Source organism: Phyllobates terribilis, unplaced genomic scaffold (assembly GCF_046119375.1).
Source record: "Phyllobates terribilis strain yellow unplaced genomic scaffold, ASM4611937v1 Scaffold_2__4_contigs__length_985480577, whole genome shotgun sequence".
NCBI lineage: Eukaryota > Metazoa > Chordata > Amphibia > Anura > Dendrobatidae > Phyllobates > Phyllobates terribilis.
The window spans coordinates 847,973,135-847,993,239 of NW_027362762.1; the positions used below are offsets into that span (position 1 = coordinate 847,973,135).

Below are 20,105 nucleotides of genomic sequence, written 5' to 3' on the forward strand. Positions count from 1 at the left end.
GATGAAGCTAAAACTTCCCTGTAGTAGTCAGTAAGGAAGCCAGGAACTTTTCTTCTGGTTTTAGTCAGGGAAGTTTTTGTAAGGTGCACAAGTCAAAGTGTGTGTCCTGGGGATCAGAGAAAGAGAAACGGAGGAGCTGGAGGAATCACAGAAACTGGTGGAGACAACAGGAAACCCCAGCAATGTCAAAGCGCTGGAAACAGACTGTGATTGCTGTGTTATGCCGAATGGGTCCATATTTCATATCCCTGCAATATATGGGCAATGAATATTTCTGTGATATTAACATATGCTATATACTTTGAACTGATCACTAGTGCACATTTAGTACTTGCGGTTATTCTTGTTCATTGTTGGTATCTCAAAAGAAAACGTGTGTAACTTTTAAGGTTTTTTTTAGACACAATTTTCCCCACTGACAAATAAACATAATCAAGAATGCTATGTTGGTTAGTAGGTACACATAGGAAGATAATATAATGCCTTCAGTGTTGTTGCACATATGGTTGTTAAATTGGACTAGTAAAACAAATTATGCAAAATTTTAACCTTTTTTTGTATTTTTTTTATTTTTTTTGTTTAATCCCCTCCTCTTTCACAAAAATTCAATAACCCTAAAACTTACGATGCCAAATTTGTAAACACATGGAAAGGAAGGTATGGCAACAGCCAGCAATATTGTTGTGGTGTGTACTGTTGTTAAGTTGGACTCGTATAAGCAGTTATGCAAAACATTAAAAGATTTTCTGCATTTTTGCATTTTGTTTGCTTTTGTTTTAAATTGTTCCTTCCGTCCCCATGACAAAATATCTGGTGTAACCCAAAAATGCCACGTTGCTAGGTAGGTTCACATCGTCTTGCACCCGGAAAAAAAACAGTATTGTGTATGGTTGATAAATTGGACTAGAAAAACAGGTATGCAAAAAATAAGATGTGTCCTATTTTTTTTTTAAATATTTAGAAAACCTTTCCCAGGTCATCACAAGTAAAATATAGAAAACACTTCAGCCCACATAATGAGATTCACGGGTAGGCAGTGTGGAGGAAATACAACTCACACCCCATGGCCGTGTATTATTTCCTACTCGAGGAAATATGTGTAAACTCAGAGAAAAGCGAGTATAATGGCATATAAAGGCTTTATTAGTTAAAAAAAAATTGTACACAATATCACAAAAGTCATTAAAAAAGGGGCAAATATGCAAAGCAAGGTACCCCACCGTATCCTAAAGCCCAAAGACAATAGAAAAGAGAAAATGCAAAATGAAATGATACAGAGAAGAAATACAAGGGAATGAAGGAATGAGCAAAGAGCTCCCCCAAGGATCCCTAGGAGCACGATATGGTAATGATAAAGGTTCGAGTAAGTATGTGTCTCACATGTGTAGATGGGCAATTATAGTCCTAAATGTAAAGAGACAAGGGCAACTCAGCCTAAAGATGACAGAGTTTATCACTCACAATGGAGAAAAGGGACAATAAAAGGGGGGAGAGACAGACAAGGGAGGGGGCAAGGAAAGGTGGCAAAAGCAGACATCACAGTACAGCAACAGATGGAAATGGGATAGAGTCAGTCTAAATCACTAGTCCACTAGTAAATCGCCATCGTTCATTTCATAGGTGTGAGAGAAGACAACTCACCCAGAGGTAACAGGATGTCGCTTGAAGAGAGGGACAGCGGGGGACAGGTAGCTGTAGTAGGAGCAAGCCTCGACGCGCGTTTCGCGAGTATATGGTGCTTTTTCAAGAGGCATCCTGTTACCTCTGGGTGAGTTGATAAACTCTGTCATCTTTAGGCTGAGTTGCCCTTGTCTCTTTACATTTAGTACTATGATTGTCCATCTACACATGTGAGACACATACTTTCTCGAACCTTTATCATTACCATATCGTGCTCCTAGGGATCCTTGGGGGAGCTCTTTGCTCATTCCTTCATTCCCTTATATTTCTTCTCTGTATCATTTCATTTTGCATTTTCTCTTTTCTATTGTCTTTGGGCTTTAGGATACGGTGGGGTACCTTGCTTTGCATATTTGCACATTTTGTAATGACTTTTGTGATATTGTGTACAAAAATTTTTTTATCAATAAAGCCTTTATATGCCATTATACTCGCTTTTCTCTGTGTTTACACATCACAAGTAAAAAGTCACGGGGATACCACGACAGAGAGCAGCCAGAATATTGCAGCGTCATCTTCCTTTTAGCAGTGCAGGTCTTCCTTGTTCTGTTATTGCAATGGTTAATTAGTTCTGTCTCCTGGAGCTCTCCATACTGAATTGTCTCAGCTGTTCTGTGTTGGCCACTCCTCTCAGATATATACTCATCACTTTCACTAAGGAATTGCTGGTGATAGTTTACAACTTCCTTGTTTGGTATTGAAGGAGTTGTTTGTAATAGTAGCAGTTGGTTGGTGTTGTTTTCAGAAGATATCTGCGTGGATTTGGTATTGTGTGTTTATCCTATTCCTTTTCCCATTTAGTTTGTCCCTCTACTGTTCCATTGATTTCTACTTGGTTGTTTACTGAGTGTATTTGTATGTTTTCTTTTATCCCTGTCTGTTTCCCCTGTCTGTCAGGTTTGTGTTATTTTATATGATTCTGTTCCATACCTCCCAAGGTGGAGGGAGGAAACAGATCAGCTTGCAAATAGGAGCCTAACAAGGTACGAGACACCAGCATCTCTATCATCAGGGGTAATCTGAGAAACAGGGATAGCCTAGGGTCCTCCTAGCTTAAGGGACAGGGAAGCAGCCCATTGCCCCAGGAAATCCTGCTACAGTATCATGACAAAAAACTGGGTAGGTTCATATCGCAAAAGCCAGAATCTGTTAGAGATCAAAGAAAATTTAAAAAAAAAATGTTAGCATGCACACTTTTGTAGCGGTGTCCAAAGAGCACCACAAGGCAGGATTCAAGTACGGCACAGCAGACGAGAAGGCCGAAACAAAACTCAGGCTTTATTATGTACAAAGGAATTATATGCCGGGAGATGAAAATAACAATATTTACAATAACGATATTACCAACATGAACATAGGAAGATATAGCTGGAGCGAGTCACAAACTGTGCTCCAGCTATGGCAATGAAAGCTCAGAACAAACAGTACACAACAAGTTTCACAAACTACTCTGAGCTAATTCTCTATCTGGCTTTCCACTAGTCAGGCCACGCTGCTACAGCTTCCTAGCTACAGAAAACTACGCTAAACCCTAACAGTATCACTCTTGGTTGCGCAGATCAGGTGCAGATGGTGGCCACCGCTTGTTCCTGGTGTGAAAGAGCCGGATGAATTCACTTGAGTCATTTCCTTGTATACGGGATCTCTTTCTTCCAGCTGGCAGGAAAACCTTGCTTCACTCACACAGAAATGGCTGATACGCTATGTTGTGTGTTATCTCAAGTCCTCAATCTCCAGGGAAAACGTTCTTCAAGAAAAAGATACATTTCTCTACTTCTTGACACAGTTCCAAACAACAGTGTCAAGAATTAAAAAATAAATGATGTTAAGGTTATGTAATGCATTACATCACAGATTAATCAATTCACAGTCACAGATACTCTGCAGGTCCAGATTTTGATTTATGTCTTTCTATCCCTATCTGCAAACATGAGCTGCGCTTCCTAACTTCTTATACTTAAGCTGTAATACCTTGAAAAAGCCACTGCCTTCCCTGCGCTCACCTTTTATAGTACCTGTGATAGCCCCCCATTTTGGCTGTACTAGACCATGTCATGTGGTAGCTGGAAGATATCATTGGGAAGCCTGCATGTCCACGCGTGATGTAATGTGAGCCCACTCTTCGGCCAATACAATCTTCAGTAATGTGTGAAATGGCACTTGGTATTTTTTTCTTTTTGCAATCTCCATGAATTTTATTGCAAATTGATCAAATAAACCAGGATCTATGAATTTCATGAAATTTGATTCAAAGTCAATTTGGAGACGATCGATTTGATTATCTCTAGTTTAGACCCAATGAATACTTATAACCACTTATGTGATTATAAAGGTAGAAATGTTCCTGTTATGATATCTCTAGTTACCTGGTCTGTCTTCTGTCTCCAGCTCCTCAAGCAAGTTGTCGATAAATCCTATGCTCATTAGGAGGTTTAATGAATAAGTGATAATGAATAGATGAAGAGATGTCCATGCTATGCCAGGATGCTACAGGATGCTGCTTTCGTTTCTGATACGTGTAATGTGATATCATCTGTTAGGAGCAAGCATTGTTTGCACTTAGCCAAGTTGATTGATGGGTTCTGTGCCTCCACTGTGGTGCAGGAAACCTGTAAATAGCTTACCATGGGCAAAATTATATGTCATATACAGTACAGTGAAAAAGTTTTAGGCAGATATGGAAAAAATGCTTCAGGCTAAGAATGCTTTAAAAAAATGGATGTTGTGACGATACAGCTTATAATCTTAATCAGCCAGATGATTAGATTTGTTTAGCCAAAAGAAATACACTATTGTGTTCATGTTGACTTGTAAATGTATGTGTAGTTCTGTGGCTGGACAAGAAGGTCATACTATTTGTATAACCCTGAATGTTGACTTCTCTTCGTTTGGAAACAATGATGTTTGTTAATTTATTGTACTAAGCTAGCTAGATGTTTTTTTTTACAAAAGCCCCCTCCTATACCAACTATGTAAATAGATTAACTCAAATAATGAGACCTGAGACCTGTGAGTAATGCCCTCCCTATCTCTTACCTCTGAATGTGTACTTGAAAGGACAACTGTAAGTATTTTAAGGGACATGTGCCTCTGTAGCAGAGAGACTTGAGATAGAGATTGGAAAGAGACTTTACAAGGAGAAGCAAAGATCACAGACTCTCTCGGACCATCAGCTTGGAAGCATGGATATAACCAAAGAGACACAGATTTGGATTCTACATGACTCCAGCCTAAGGGTATATGGTCCTGACTGGAAAGATACAGATTTTCTCCATTGACCTTTGACCATCAGAGAGCCCATGGATACATTTGGGGAGACCAGGTTGGGACGATGAAGTCACCTGGCCCCATGGATATGTTATTTGGGGTTGCCAGGTGGGACCCTCTGATCATCTGGAACCCATGGAGATATTTGGAGAGGCCAGATTGGGACTAGTCAGTCTTCCAGCCCTATGGAAACACTCTGAGAGGCCAGGATGGGACACTTGGGTCTCCTGGCCTTGTACCTCGATGGACTGTCGGCTTCCTAAGTTTCCCGCTACCTTCTCTCTGTGGGGGCCCTCCAGAATAGGTTTAGGTAGTTTGCCGCTACCTTCTTTCTGTGGGGGCCCTCCACTGGTTTAGGTAGTTGGCCCTGGAAGTCCCAAAGTCGCAGCTGTTCTATCCCAGGTGGGTGGAGCGGAAGGGTGAGACTGTGTAATGTTGTACAATCTTGGGTATTTGCTGGGACTGTTCTATGTGTTTATTGTCCATTTTGTGGTTCAAGTATTGCCACGCTGTTTTACCCTCACTCTGTGTTGTCTGAGTAGTATTATGCCCACGGATGACCCATCCCATAGCCCATGTGCAACCAGTGTAGCGTTGGTGCCCAAGAAAGACAAGAATACTCGCTTCTGTGTGGACTATAGGCGACTCAATGAGGTCACCGTTACAGACGCCTACCCCATGCCTTGGGTGGATGAACTAGACAGATTAGGAGGATCTCGGTTCATATCTACCATCGATCTGAGCAAGGGATACAGGCAGATCCCACTCACAAAAGAGTCTCAAGAGACATTTGCATTCATCACCCCTTTTTCCCCTGTATGAATTTACCAGCATGCCATTTGGGATGAAGAATATCCTGGCTACCTTCCAAAGAATGGTGGACCAGTTACTAGAGGGATGTCAGAGGTATGCCCAGGCCTACCTGGATGACATCACTAACTTCAGCAACACCTGGGAAGAGCATCTTCAGCATGTGTCCCAGGTGCTGCAAAGGGTAGCCAAAGTTCAGCTTATCATCCAACCCGACAATTGCCAGATAGGGATGGCCGAGGTACTATACCTGGGACATAGGGTGGGAAGTGGGTGCATTCATCCCAAACCTGCAAAAGTAAAAGCCATTACCCGGTGGTCTTCATCCAGCCAGCCAAAAACAGGTCCGCGCATTCCTAGGCACTGCAAACTATAATCAAAAGTTTATCCCCAATTACAGCACAGTAGCAAAATCCCTCACTGACCTTACCACAAAATATATCCCTGCAATCTCATCTGGACCCCAAAATGCGAGTCTGCATTCCTCCAATTGAAAACTCAGCTAGCCCAAAGCCCAGTCCTCACTGCTCCTGATTTCTGTCACTGGTTCATTGTCCAAACAGATGCATTGGATACCGGACGGGGAGCAGTACTCAGTCAAGTGGGGAACAATGGTCAGAGACACCCGATAGCCTGTCTCCCAAAAGTTGTTGGACCGGGGAAGGGCATACGTCACAATAGAAAAATAATGCTTGGCCATAGTCTGGGCCCTAAAGAAATTGCAGCCCTACCTCTATGGCAAGGAATAACTGGCCACAATCCTTTAAGTTGACTAAATTGGACTGCTGGAGACAATGGATGTTTACTCAGATGGAATCTGGCTTTACAGTCCTATAATTTTTCTGTCTCCCATAAAAAGGGCAAAGATCATGGAAATGCCGATGAACTGTCCAGACAAGTGTAGAAGGACGATCGGAAAATTATCACGTCTGGCAGTCCCATCAACAGCAACCCACTACAGGATCCAGCAGTCTCCGGGGCTAATTAAGAAGGGGGAGAAATGTGACGACACAGCTTTACTTCTTAATTATGACAGACATACTTTCTGATGGCCAAAAGCAATATACCTTTATTTTTATGTTGACTTTTTTAACCTTTGTTCTTCTTTAGTTGATTAACACAGACTATTGTTTGAATAATCCTGAATGTTGACACTTGAGTTAAGATGTACTGCAACTTATTGTCGGCAAATCTTGCAAGATAGGGTCATGGAGCAATACTGTTTTATAATATGCTGATTACGTATTATACCAGCCCAGTGAGTTGTTGATTTGCCGAGCAATGGAGGACAAACTATGCAAGTTGATTAAATGCTCAAACAATGAGTCATGAGCTCCTTCCACCTTCATCCCTGACCCTTGACCTGTGAATGATGGCTGCAAGGACAATTGTGATCTATAAAATAGGGGCCTCTGACTCTATTTGGTGTTATTTACAGCATGTCAGCTTAGGGGACTACGTCCCCAGCTGGATGAATACCGATCGGATCCATTGAACATTGCTAAACCCTCAGAGACGTCTTGAAGAATCCAGGTTGGGACAATCAGGTCACCTTGCCCTAGACTGCACTGCTCTTGGCTAGTTTCCTAAGCTTGTCGTTACCTCCTCTCTTTGGAGACCCGCCAAAACCGGGGTTACACTGGTGGGGGTAGTCGGCCCTGGAAGCCCCGAAATCGCAGCTACTCTATTCCCGGTGGGCCAGCGGAAGGGTGAGGACTCTGTAATTTGCACCATCTTGGGTATTTGCTGGAACTGTTCTATATGTCATTGTTTGCTGGTGGTTCAATAAATTATTGCCACACTGTTTTACTCTCACCCTGTGTAGTGTTCTGCCCACAGTAAAAGAGAGCGGGTGTTCAGTGGTATGAGCCCTGGTCCATGCGGTCTTTCTAAAGACAGCCAGGCAAGCGAACAAGAGCACCCATTGACCCCCATGTCTTCACAGATGTGTTAATAGTTTATATCAATAAACAAAAAGCAAACTGAATGAGCAAAAGACAAATCTAAATGAAAGCAATATTTGGTGTAACCACCCTTTGCCTTCAAAACAGCATCAAAGCATCAATTCTTCTAGGTAAAGGTGTACACAGTTTTTGAAGGAACTCAGCAAGGAGGTTGTTCCAAACATCTTAGATAACTAACCACAGATAGTCTGTAGATGTAAAGTAGGTTTGTGCAAATCCTTCTTTCTCTTTGTGTAATCCCAAGCAGACTCAATTATGCTGAGATCAGGGATCATCACTTCTAAGATTCCTTATTCTACTTTACATTGAAAACAGTTCTTAATTACATTAGTTGTATGTTTTGGGTCATTGTCTTGCTGTAGAATACATTTGGAGTCAATCAGATGCCTCCTTGATGGTTTTGCATGTATGGATTATATTTGAGTCATTATCTTCAAATGGAAAAAACTTGGAACAGTGATGAACCTTCCCAAAATTGGTCAATCTACCAAAATTTCAACAAGAGTGCATGGACTTCTGACCCAGGAGGTCACAAAAGAACCCAGATGACCATCTAAAGATTTCAAGACCTCACTAGCAGCAATGGTTTCAATGATTTTGTTTGGGAACTTGGCATAATGTGTGGTGTTAGGAGACCTACTAAGTGCCGGACAGCACCTAATCAAGTAATGTTTAGATTCATCAGGTTTGGCAGTAATCATGACTGGTTTTTGCTAGTGAAATTCAACTCAAATGTGAAGCTGATATAGTAACTAAGAGATTAATTACTTTTTCAATAAGTTAAATTTAAAAACAGCATTTTATTTTTACTTTGATTATCTCTGACTAGTATTAAATTTAGTTTTATGATCTGAAACATTTAATTGCGACAAATATGCAACAATTAAAGAAATTGGGAAGTGGGCAAGTCAACACCTTGAACTATTTGTTAATCTATTCCTCTGGAATTATTTTATCTAAATAGGCCACATATATACAGCAGATGAAATAAGTATTGAACACATCACTAATTTTCTAAAGTAAATATATTTCTAAAGGTGCTATTGACATGAAATTCTAACCAGATGTCGGTAAGAACCCATCCACTCCACACAGGCAAAGAAATCAAGCCATAGATGTCGATAAATTAAGATAATGTTTAATAATGAGAAATGACAGAGGTAAAAAGTATTGAACACGCTTACTAAAATGTATTTAATACTTCGTACAAAAGTCTTTGTTGGTGATGACAGCTTCAAGACTAGGTATGAGCTGACTTGTGGATGTTTGGGTTTGTCGGGATTGACCGAACTTTAGTATAAAGTTCGGTTCAGGTACGAGTACTCTACATGAACTTGAACTCGAACCCCCATAGAAGACAATGGGGACCCAAACTTTGGTGCTGTAAAATGGCTGTAAAATGGTCGTAGTAAGGGCTAGGGTGCTGCCAAAGCAAGCAGACTACCCCCACATAATCTCTCTCTTTGAACACTAAAACGGACTTCCGAGAGAAGTCAATGTTCGGAATTCAGCACCGGACACTAGGTGTCTGGTACGAACCCCGAACTTTACAGTTCGGGTTCGCTCATCTCTATTCAAGACGCCCCCTGTATGGAGAAACTAGTCGCATGCATTGTTCAGGTGTGATTTTGGCCCTTTTTTCCACACAAACATTCTTCAAATCCTAAAGGCTCCGTGGGCTCCTTGTATGAACTCTGATCTTTAGTTTTTTCCATAAATTTGCTATTGGATTTAGGTCAGGTGATTGGCTTGGCCATTCTAGCAGCTTTATTTTTTTTTCTCTGAAACCAATTGAGAGTTTCTTTAACTGTTGTGTTTGGGATCATTGTCTTGCTGAAATGTGCACCTTCATTTTCATTTTCCTGGTTGATGACAGCAGATTTTTTATCAAGAATGTATCTGTACATCTGTCCATTCAATTACATGAAGTTTTCCCATGCTGTATGTGACGCGCCCCCTGGGCCATGTTCAAGGGGATACCCGGAGCCGGATCTGTATGGGGGTAGTAGTCCTTGTGGCGGTGACCCGGTCCGTGCCCAGGGTGTCAAACTAAGTGGCAGTCTATGGCAGTAGATGTTGTTAAGTGTCGACTACGCCACCCGTTGAGTGCGGCTGAGGCCGGTGGTATATGTGCAGCAGTGATGGTATAACCCCCAACGGGAGGGGTATGGCCTCAGGGCAGCAGGTGTGGATGATGGGGGTTGTGATGATGCAGGAAGGAGAGGCAGAGTCAGGAGATGCAGTTTCAGGGTTTTTACTCACTGATGTTGCTTTAGTCACTCTGGCCTTGAGTGACCACCCGAGCCGTGCTGCGTCCACCAGGTCCTGGACTCGGCTAACCCCCAGGCAGTCCGGAGCATGGTCCTGAGCTTCCCTGTCTCTCTCTCTTCCTCCTGGCCATTCCCACCAGGGATCCACCTTTGGCCGGCTCCCTCGGGTCTCTTGGTGGTCAAACCTCCTCTGGGTTCCCTGACCCTATGCTTGGTGTGCCATTCTGGTGGATTTGGTGAGGGTCGTGGCAAATCTTGACCACGACCTCCGGTTCCTGGCTGAGGATTAGTGGCCTCCACCAGTTTGGGTTCCGGTACCCGTGTCCGCCAACCCTTCACCCTTTCTGGTCTGTTTCTGGGTTCTTGGGGTTCCCTCTGTCTTTCTCTCTGGGTCCTTCTTACTCCTCTCTCTCTGCAGGCCTTGCTCTGGAGCTGGGCCCAGCCGGAGCCACAGCTCCCTGTCAGCCCTCCTGGCTGAGCTCCTCTGCTCTGCTTCTCCTCAGGCTCTCTGACAGACTGACCCTGATCTAAGATGGTGCCCACCTTATATACTCCCTCTATGTGTGAGCCCAGGTGACCAGCACCCAATGAGCTCCTAGCTTTACCCAGACTACTCCCCCTATCTGCCCCTACACTACTGGGATGTTCCACCCCCCTCCCACTCCAGCCAGGGACAGACGCTGTCGTACCTGCACATTTACTGGTGGGAGTACCGTAGTTCTGTCCCCCGGAAATGGGATGTATGTAGTGCATGCAGCCTACTAAGCTCAGTTCCACACTCCATCCTTACCCGGGAGTGGAATACCACACCTCTGGCTTGGGGTGTAATACCCCTGTAGCAGCCGAGTCCTCAGGGTGCTACATATGCTGAAAAACAGACCCACCTCCAAACTTCACTGTTGGTATGGAGCTTTGTGGTGATATGCAGTGCCTTTTGGCCTCCCAACGTGGTGCATATTAAGGCATCCAAAGAGTTCAATTTTGGTCTCATCTGATCAGACTATATTCTCCCAGTATTTCCAGGCTTGTTTAAATGTTGTTGAGCAAACTTTAAACGCGTTTGAACATACTTTTTGTTCAGCCATGGAGTCTTGCATGGTGAGCTTGCATTGAAGCTATAGAGATTAAGTGCATTACTTATACTGCAGTTTTCTTTGAAACAATTGTACGTGACGATTCCAGGTCTTTCTGTAGCTCTCCACAGGTGGTCCTTGGCTCTTAGATAACTCTGTTTATAATTATTTTCACTCCTCTGTCTGAAATTTTGGGAGGAGCACCTGATCGTGGCAGGTTTATGAAGAAATTGTGTTCTTTCCACTTCCGGATTATGGCCCCAACAGTTCTCACTGGAGCCCTCAGTAGTTTAGAAGTTCTTCTGTAACCAAAGCCATCAGTATGTTTTACAAATAAAAAGGTTGCAAAGGTCTTGAGACAGCTCACTGTTTTACCCATCATGAGATGTTTCGTGTGTGGCACCTTGGTAATGAGACACCTTTTTATAGGCCATCAGTTGAACCAGCTGATATTATTTTTCACTAAGTGGCAGTCTTGCTTTCTAATTCCAGATCGATTTCAGCTGGTGTCACGACGTTTTGCACTTTTCTTACTTCATGTGTTCAATACTTTTTCCATAACTTAATTTAATGTATGGACATGGTTTGATTTATTTGTCTGTGTGGATTGGATGGGTTGTTAAAGACATCTGGTGAGAATTTCATGTCAATAGCACCTTTAGAAATATATTTCCTTAGAAAATTGATGACGCATTCAATACTTATTTCACACACTGTAGGTGCCATAGAGTGGTATACAGGGTACACAACAATGTTTACACACATAAACCTAAACAGAGAGAAAGGTAAAGGTAGGTATTACACTTGGTTTGTAATACACACCTATATACAAATTGATGCACACCAAATGGAAAAAAATAAAATGATTCAATATTTTATTATAACATAATCATATTAGAATGAAAACATAGCCCAAGAAAAATACAAAATGAGCATATACCCTATAGTAAGTAATCAGTAATAGTATATGTAAATAACATAGGATACTTAGTTCTCACCATTTTGATCAAAACAGTGTAAAAGCCATCCCACCGCGGCAGGTGTACCCCAGTCTGGATGGTCCTGTCTCTAGTATTAAAACCTTACCACGTGTCAACCGACCTCAATGTGAATAAGAGCAGAGCAGGACAGGAGCCACGACTGTTCAGCCACCTGTCAATGGAAGCTATATATATGAAATGCCTAGCTCAAAAAGGGGGGCCAGGCCCATGTTTGTACAAAGTACAAAAAAACTCAAACAAAAACAAAGAAATAAGCTGGCACATACAGTAAGTTGGTATAATTGCAAAGCGTAAGAGCACATTTTCTTCTTTAGTTTTGTCTGTGGAATGGATGCAGTGTGAACATGCTCTTACACTTTGCACATATACCAACTTGTGCTCTGGCTCATTTCTTTGGTTTTGTTCTAAGTTTTTTTTGTACCTTGTATGTAGTCAAATCATTTCCATCCATCATGTGGCTGCTTTTTTCTATACTAACACTTACTGGTATTTTACATGTTTTAATTCTAACATGATTATGTTGTAATAAAGTATTGAATCCTTGTATTTTTTTTTTCCGTTTGTTGTACATCAATTTCCGTATAGGTGTGTAATGTTTAGGTACATGTTACAAAGTTACAACCACATGCATGCCAGGACCCAATATTTCTGACAAGAATATTAACCTCACACTACCTTGGCCAACTTGCTTTCTTCCCAAAATACATGCTGATGCCTTCTATTCCCTAAGTAAGTGACACACATTCACATGATGTTAAAGCACCACTCCAACATGTTTTGTTATGTTAGTGCTGGAGTGGTGCTACTAATGTAAGCTCCCTGAACCTAGTATTAAACTTACCAGCCCCCGTCTTCAGCTCTTTCTGGCGCCACTACAGCCCAACTCCACCATCTTGTGATTGCATCTTCTGACTGACCGAAAGTCAGAGGTAAAGGTCACAAACTCTCAATGTAAGTCTACGAGAACCTTGTTCTGGCCTCATTCTGGCTTTCATAGACTTACATTGAGTTGTGACTTCCAGATCGCTCCAGCAAACACTGGAGCGATCTGCAAGTCACAAAGTGCTTGAGACCGATTGGAGTGGCACTGATAAAATATGAAGACGGCGGCTGGTAAGCATAAGACTAAGTGCAGAGAAGTTAGATTAGTAGCACCACTCCAGCTCTGCAATAAAAAAAATGCTGGAGTGGTGCTTTAAAGAAACCATGATCCAGCCGGGCTTCCTTCTTTTATTGCTCCATGGTTGAGTTTGGATTCAAATGCCCATTTTAGGTGCTTTCATTGGCATTTACTTGTTAAGCAATTTCTTTTACTATAGCTCTTTTTCCAATGTATATAAATGAGCTTTGTTTGCTCATTCGCTCATGGTCATGAGCAAGCAAAGCTCAATTATATGCATTTGTATGGTGAAAAATTGCTAAGCTACAGAAATATTGGAAAATAAAAATAAAAATATTGGACAAATTCAGTAGAGGCGATTTCTGACCAAATGCCCAAGGTGTTGGTTAGTAAAAGCAGATTTTTTTTTTTTACGAGTTGGCTTTGTGATGTAATTAGGAAATGTTGGTTAGCTATAACAATGTGTTTAAGTAAAATATATAATGTTTTTTAACCAAGAGACCCGAGATATGTATTTTGGAAGACCTTGAAACCGTGAAGGTTAAAGAAAAACAAAAAAAAGCCTTGATTAAATTGCTGGATGAAGAGAGTGCCGAATGTTGGAGAACGGGAAAAGGTGACTTATATGATGATCAATTATGACTAAATATAGAATATATTCAAGTAGGAACAACAAAAGTTATTTTGGGATATATGGAGCAAATGGATATCAGCAATTACTCGGGAACAGAGGAAATAAATGTAGAAATGTGATAGAAGGAGTTTTAATATTATTATTATTATTATTATTATTAATAATAATAATAATAATATTTTGTATTTATTTCTTGGCAGAGGGTTGGGTATGGGAGGGTCAGGATGTGTGGCACTGGGTATTATCAATGTATAGGATATTTCTGCTTTTATCTGTTTTGTATAAGGGAAACTCAATAAATATTAATTAAAAAAAAAAAAGAAATAATTCACTGAACCATTCATCTAGCCAACAAATTTGTCTAGTCAAATTTCAGACTCACATTTGGCAATTTTGTGCTTTCAAAATATTGATCCTGATTCATTAAAAAAAAGTTTTTGCCAGAATTCTGACATAAAACTTTTCGAAATCTTGCAAAATTTTTAAACTAATTCTGGGCAGCTCTACTAATTTTATTAAAAGTGGGTAAATCTTTGCAAGAGGGGTGAGACTGAGTGTGGCTAAGAAATACATAATAAATTATACTACGTAAGCGGAGTAAATTGCGACTGAAATGTACCAATCTCTGAGTGGAGTAACATTTCTTGCTGTGCTGCTTGACAGCTAAATGATGCACCAAATGCAATTAGAGCCCCAGAATGTAGGGATCCACAACCAGCAGCCGAAGGCATGGCATGTGGTCCACTATATCATTCTATGTGGCACCCAATCATTTGGTCATGGACATGCTTGTCTGTGCATGGCTGCTTACATGTAGCTTCCATATCTGAGAAAAGAGGAGTAGTACGTGAGTCATCTCTGTGCCCCCCATTAGATATTAGAAGAATGGGTTCTCTTGACCCTTGTTTAGACCTCCAGAAAAGTTTATGAGTTCCAGGTGGCCATCAGGCATGTGTCTCTCTCCATTGTAGTTTATGGCTGTTGAGTTTACAATGCAGATCCAAATCCATAGCCTTTCTCTCTCTGGAGTGCTAAATAGGTGAAAAGGGAACGTCAATTTTACCAATAGGCGCAGGTTCCACTTTCTGGATTGCTATCTATCAGGCATTTATGTCATATACGCTTGCTGTGCAAGAAATGTATCAGATAATAATTTCCTTTTAAGTTTTATTGCAGCTCTTGGGAGTGGTTCAATATGACAGCATGGCCCTCAGTTTAGAAAAGGTAGTACATTCCGAGTCTTTACGAATTTTGTGCACCTTTGTCCAGTTCATTCATCAAGACTGGCATGCAAAACACTAGTCTTGATGACTCAGGGCCATCAACTATGCAGTTATCAAGCAGTTAGCTCATGTCAAAAACTGGAGTGGAGACTAAGAAAGTAACAAATTGCACCAAAGTTTCTTCACCATGCTCATCAAGAGTTGAAAAAGTTGGATGAAGTACCAGAAGCGATTATGGCCAACAAATTTTAGCAGATTTTTGAAAGCCATAAAATATTCCAAACTTCAGCGCAAATATGCACCTACTCCTAGGAGGTGTAGATCATGTATATTCTGTAACATAAGAAACTGTAAATGGTCCTGATGATTAATAGCTGCTGAGTAAAAAAAACGGATTGCGTAGGGACAGCACATGGAAGACAAGTGAGAAAAAATATCATACCACTTTTCTGGATGAAAATTAGACCAATTTTTTATATGCTCTTGTGACTCTAGCCATTAGGCTTCGCTCACACGAGTGTATAATTTGGACAAGTGCTATCCGATGTTTTAGCAAGTAGCTGCGCAAATCGGATGACACGCACCCATTCAAACCTATGGGGGCGCGTAAAACATCGGACAGCACTAGGATATCATCGGAGTGCAGCGTGACATCTGTGAACTCAGACAATGGAGAAGATGGAAAAATTAAGTTCTCCATCTTCTTATCACACTAAGCTAACACTCTGATCAAACTTGGATCAGAGTTTGATCGGATTGTCATTAGTGTAATCGAGCCGATTTTCTCGAATGAGAGAATCAATGCTCGTGTGATCCCGGCCTTAATGTTATGTCGGATTACGTATGAATATAAACGTTGGTCAGCTCTTGTGTCTTAAGCTGATGGTCAACACAGGTCTGGAAGGTCTTAGAATTAAGAAAAAGATACAATGGTTCCAAATACTGCAAATAAAGTAAAAGTTTACTATTTTTCTTGAACTTTTAAAACTCTAATAGGCACAGTACATATTTGTATACAATTTCTTTTTAGGGAAAAGAATAGAAAAGTTTTGTGCTTTTTTTTAAAGTGATGCCTGGTGCGCAGCATTAAGTATACAGTTTCTCTTGAAGTGCAGCTTGAAGAACCTGTACCTTAGTCACTTTTTCATATTACATGCAGATTTGCCCGAGGCAAGCAAGTGCTGATATAATAATTGGCTCACTCAGCCATCTGCCTGCCTTATTTCAACTGATGTAATCTCAGATGTATTTCAACACGCTTTTTTTTTTCCTTTACCTGAATCTTCTTCACGTCTGACATATTCCCTGATCTAATTCCTGGGCTACAGCCGCAGTACGCTGTTGTGCTTCACTAGGAAGGTAACAGGAGACAACGTAAATCTTCCACTCGCTTTCTGCAACTCATGCGTACAAGCCAAAATAAGAGAAGAGTACAAGTACAAGGCCTTTACTATAGCCCAGCTATTAATACTGAGGAAAGATTAAGTGACGTTCCCTACTGGAATACATTATTTACACAACCGCTCTCCTTGAGATTCTCAAGAACAATCATCATCTCCAACTTTGCAATGTACACTGCAAGGTGCAAAGTACACTGACTACGGGAAGACAAAATAAGGTAAGACTTAACTAAAGGGATTTTTTTTCCTAGTAGATGTGTTAATATATTTATATTAGTTATTTACATATTTTTAGTTAATTTTGTTTGCAATATTTATAATAATTCATAATATTTTTAATATTTTTATTTATTTTTTGTTTTCCGTTTTAGCAATGGAACTTTTGTACATTTGTTATTACTACTAATATTATTAAATGTAGCAATTACAATTTTAAAAAAAAAAATCTTGTTTTTTGTCTGTAACGGCCACAGTGTGAACGTGCTCCTATACATTGCACCAACTTATGTTCCAGCTCATTTCTTTGGTTTTGTTCAATTTAGTAATTGCAGAATTACAGTATAAACATTAAACCTCGGCCAGATACTGATTTGTTTTAATGAATGACATTTGCAATTTTACTATGTTTTGGAGCCTATATGTTTAAGTAGACATTTACAGCTTACGATATACCTGTTTGGTACACCGAACAAATAGACAAAGCTTTGGTACTTGGAATTAAAAGTGACAAGGTACAAGGTCAAGAGAAGCAAATCTTGGAATGTAGAATCTGAGCCTCCAGCAACAATGCAACTGAACTTATGAACTAAGAGTCAATGTAAGGAGTCATATCCCACTGTAACATGTGTATGGCTTTGATTTATTATGGCAGCAAGTAAATCGATGGAAGCAGAAACACACATTACCAAATAGCCCTTGTATGTTCTCTGGTTGTTGAAGATGGGCTCTCCCGCCATTGTAACTGAAAAATGGGTATATTTTAAATTAATATAATATTTTAAATAATAATCAATTAAAATTGTAGTGATATTTCGGAGGTATAACCCTTCAATATTTTTTTATGTTAGCTGATAAAATGTGCCTTAATGAAATCCTGATTAGAGTTAAGATCATCGTTGCAGATTTTCTGTAGCTACCATAAGTGGTGTAGTAGTAGATTAAGAAGTGGAAACAAAACCGAGATCTCTAGAAGTGACGGCACTGGTTGCCATCTGCTTGACGGCACTGGTAAGCTACAGTATAGTGATAGTAGTGATAGTAGTACTAAACCGTAAAACAGTCTTCCAACTAGTTCTGGCTGTTGTGATGTAAGTTGCTGTAGCTTCTTCACAGCTGGAAGCCTTAGGCTGGCGATCATAAGATGCTGAACATAGAAATGATAGTTGTTTTTTAATAAACCCGCAGAAATGCACTATGATAGCAATTATTTTTACATATTTTGCATCTATTGATGCCTTTAAATCATTCAAATAAGTATAAGCCATCTTTTAGGATTTTGGAAATTAATGATAAATGTGTACCCACAGAGTGTTTTTAGTCACAGACATTACTGGTTGTAGATTTCCAGTAGACACTGAAAAATGTGTCAAATAATCTGCATCATTACAATCCATTGAATTGTAAATGCTTAGAAAGATTCAAGGCATCTCTTGGTAACACATGAGTTTTAAGTGATCTTAATGGATCCAATTGACTTTAATAGAAAAAAAATGTACATTTTCTTTTACCGTTTAGAATAGCAGTCTACAAGATTCTGTCTATTAAAAGCAACAAAAAGCTGAAAGAACGGAGGCCACCTATGGCATTTGCCATCAGAAAATCTCCATTGGGCTACAAGGTGTATGTACAAAGGCTACATAATAGAATAACCATTGACTGAGACAAAAGTTTTATGATGATTTTTGATTTTTACTGTGGCCAAGTCTTATAATACCTCAGTTGATTTTCTTGTTTTTTTCAGTTAAGATAGATCCATTTTAATTACTCTAAACCCTTTGTACATGCTGATATTTCATATTTCTTAAAATTTTAAAATCATTAATTTTCTTCCTACGCTTACCCCCATTGATGCCTTGGTTAGTTTTCCCTTACACTCTGTTTGTTCTCCTATATTCTTTCTTTTTATTCCTCATTGCACCTTTTGAAATTGTTTGGCCTGTAGCCTGAATTTTTCTGTTCCCGGCCTCCTTAGGCATCTCAACAAATAACGGTTGCATAGGTCATAAACAAATCTTTTTGTTAAAGTTTCTTATCCTTTTCTAGCTTCATCAGAAAATGATACCTTTAAAATTGTCAATATATAATTAGGGGCCATCCTTGAATATCCTTGATAACACACTACTCTTGTTTTTTTATGGGTTGTCACCCTTCCCTTTCCATATTTTTGGTACTGTGAATCTATTGTTTGTATGGTTCCTGTTTATTATTAGTGTCGTAGATCTGTTTCATGAAAATTGATAGTAAAAATATAACGTGTTAAAAGTTTACAGTCAGTTGTCAGAACTCATTCTGCTCCATCTTAAAAATCAAAGATAGTCCATAACTTTTTTTGCATCACATGAGAAGAAAGAGTCACATAATTCTTTTAAAGTAATATAGATGATTAAGTAAAAGTCTATTATTGTCACTATGATGTAAAATACCAACAGCACAGATAGTATAATGATGGGTGTTTTATATGTTTGGATGCACATATATAGCGGCCGGGAGAGAAAAGCAGACCCTTGTGTGGTTTGGACAGGGTAATGCTTTTCCGGTCTCATGTCTATGGTGATCAGATTTTAGCTTTGATTTTACCAGAACAAGAAGAAATGATTGATATCCATCATATCCTTCCCAGCCAGTCAAGTGGAACTCTATAAACGGGGCAGAAGTCTCGTAATAGCGTTTTTCGTGACCATCCCTGTATCACTGATTTACACCCTAATCTTTTCAGAAATGTCAAAGGTACACAAGCCAGTGCCAATTTTTTTTTTACTTTTAATAACAAAATTAGCACCTTCCTCTGCACCTTTGAAATTCCGGTATCATTGGTGGTATATCCGACGAGACTGGATTCTTGTATATTACAGTGTTACATTTTTATATTAACAGAATTTATACTTTTTGCACAAATTATATATTAAATTGTAATTTTACTGATATACAGATCTGTTTTCATCGGCACTATTCACATAAGCCCTTTTCTGTCAGGGGTTTTACTATTTTTGATAGCAGCAATAGTGCTATTTTTTACCATTGTAAATTACCAGAAACTTGACAGATCCCCATTATCAGTCAATGGGATCTAACTGGTTCACTGTAGTCTGAATATAGGTCCATAATGGCTCATTCCTGAACAGAAGCTAATGTGAACAGAGCCTTAAAATCATCCCGCATGCCACTCACAGCACTCAAAGTATAAGTAATAAAATTAAGCATTAAATCTGGATTCCAATCTGAATATCAGGGGCACCTGAAGCTTGACATAGAAGTCATTAATCACCTAATAGTAGTTTGCCAAGCGGTAAACTTCCTCTAATACCTCTGTACTTTATGGTGGCTAATATTTAACATAAAACACAGAACCTGACAGGAGAACTTAAACATTTCTGAAATGAAATTTGTGTTTTTAATGTAAAGCATAATACAGAGAAATGCACAATATTATGAGATTACTTTGAA

At 39.8% G+C, this 20,105-nt stretch overlaps 1 protein-coding gene across 1 annotated transcript in view; it reads left to right on the forward strand.

Moving 5' to 3' along the window:
• Positions 1-16,256: 16,256 nt before the first annotated feature.
• The window catches only part of FOXN1 (forkhead box N1), an 83,458-nt gene continuing 79,609 nt past the window's right edge, over positions 16,257-20,105 (forward strand). The window contains exon 1 of the mRNA XM_073667850.1: positions 16,257-16,660. The gene's annotated coding sequence lies outside the window, so the exon portion shown is untranslated. The remainder of the gene's footprint in view (positions 16,661-20,105) is intronic.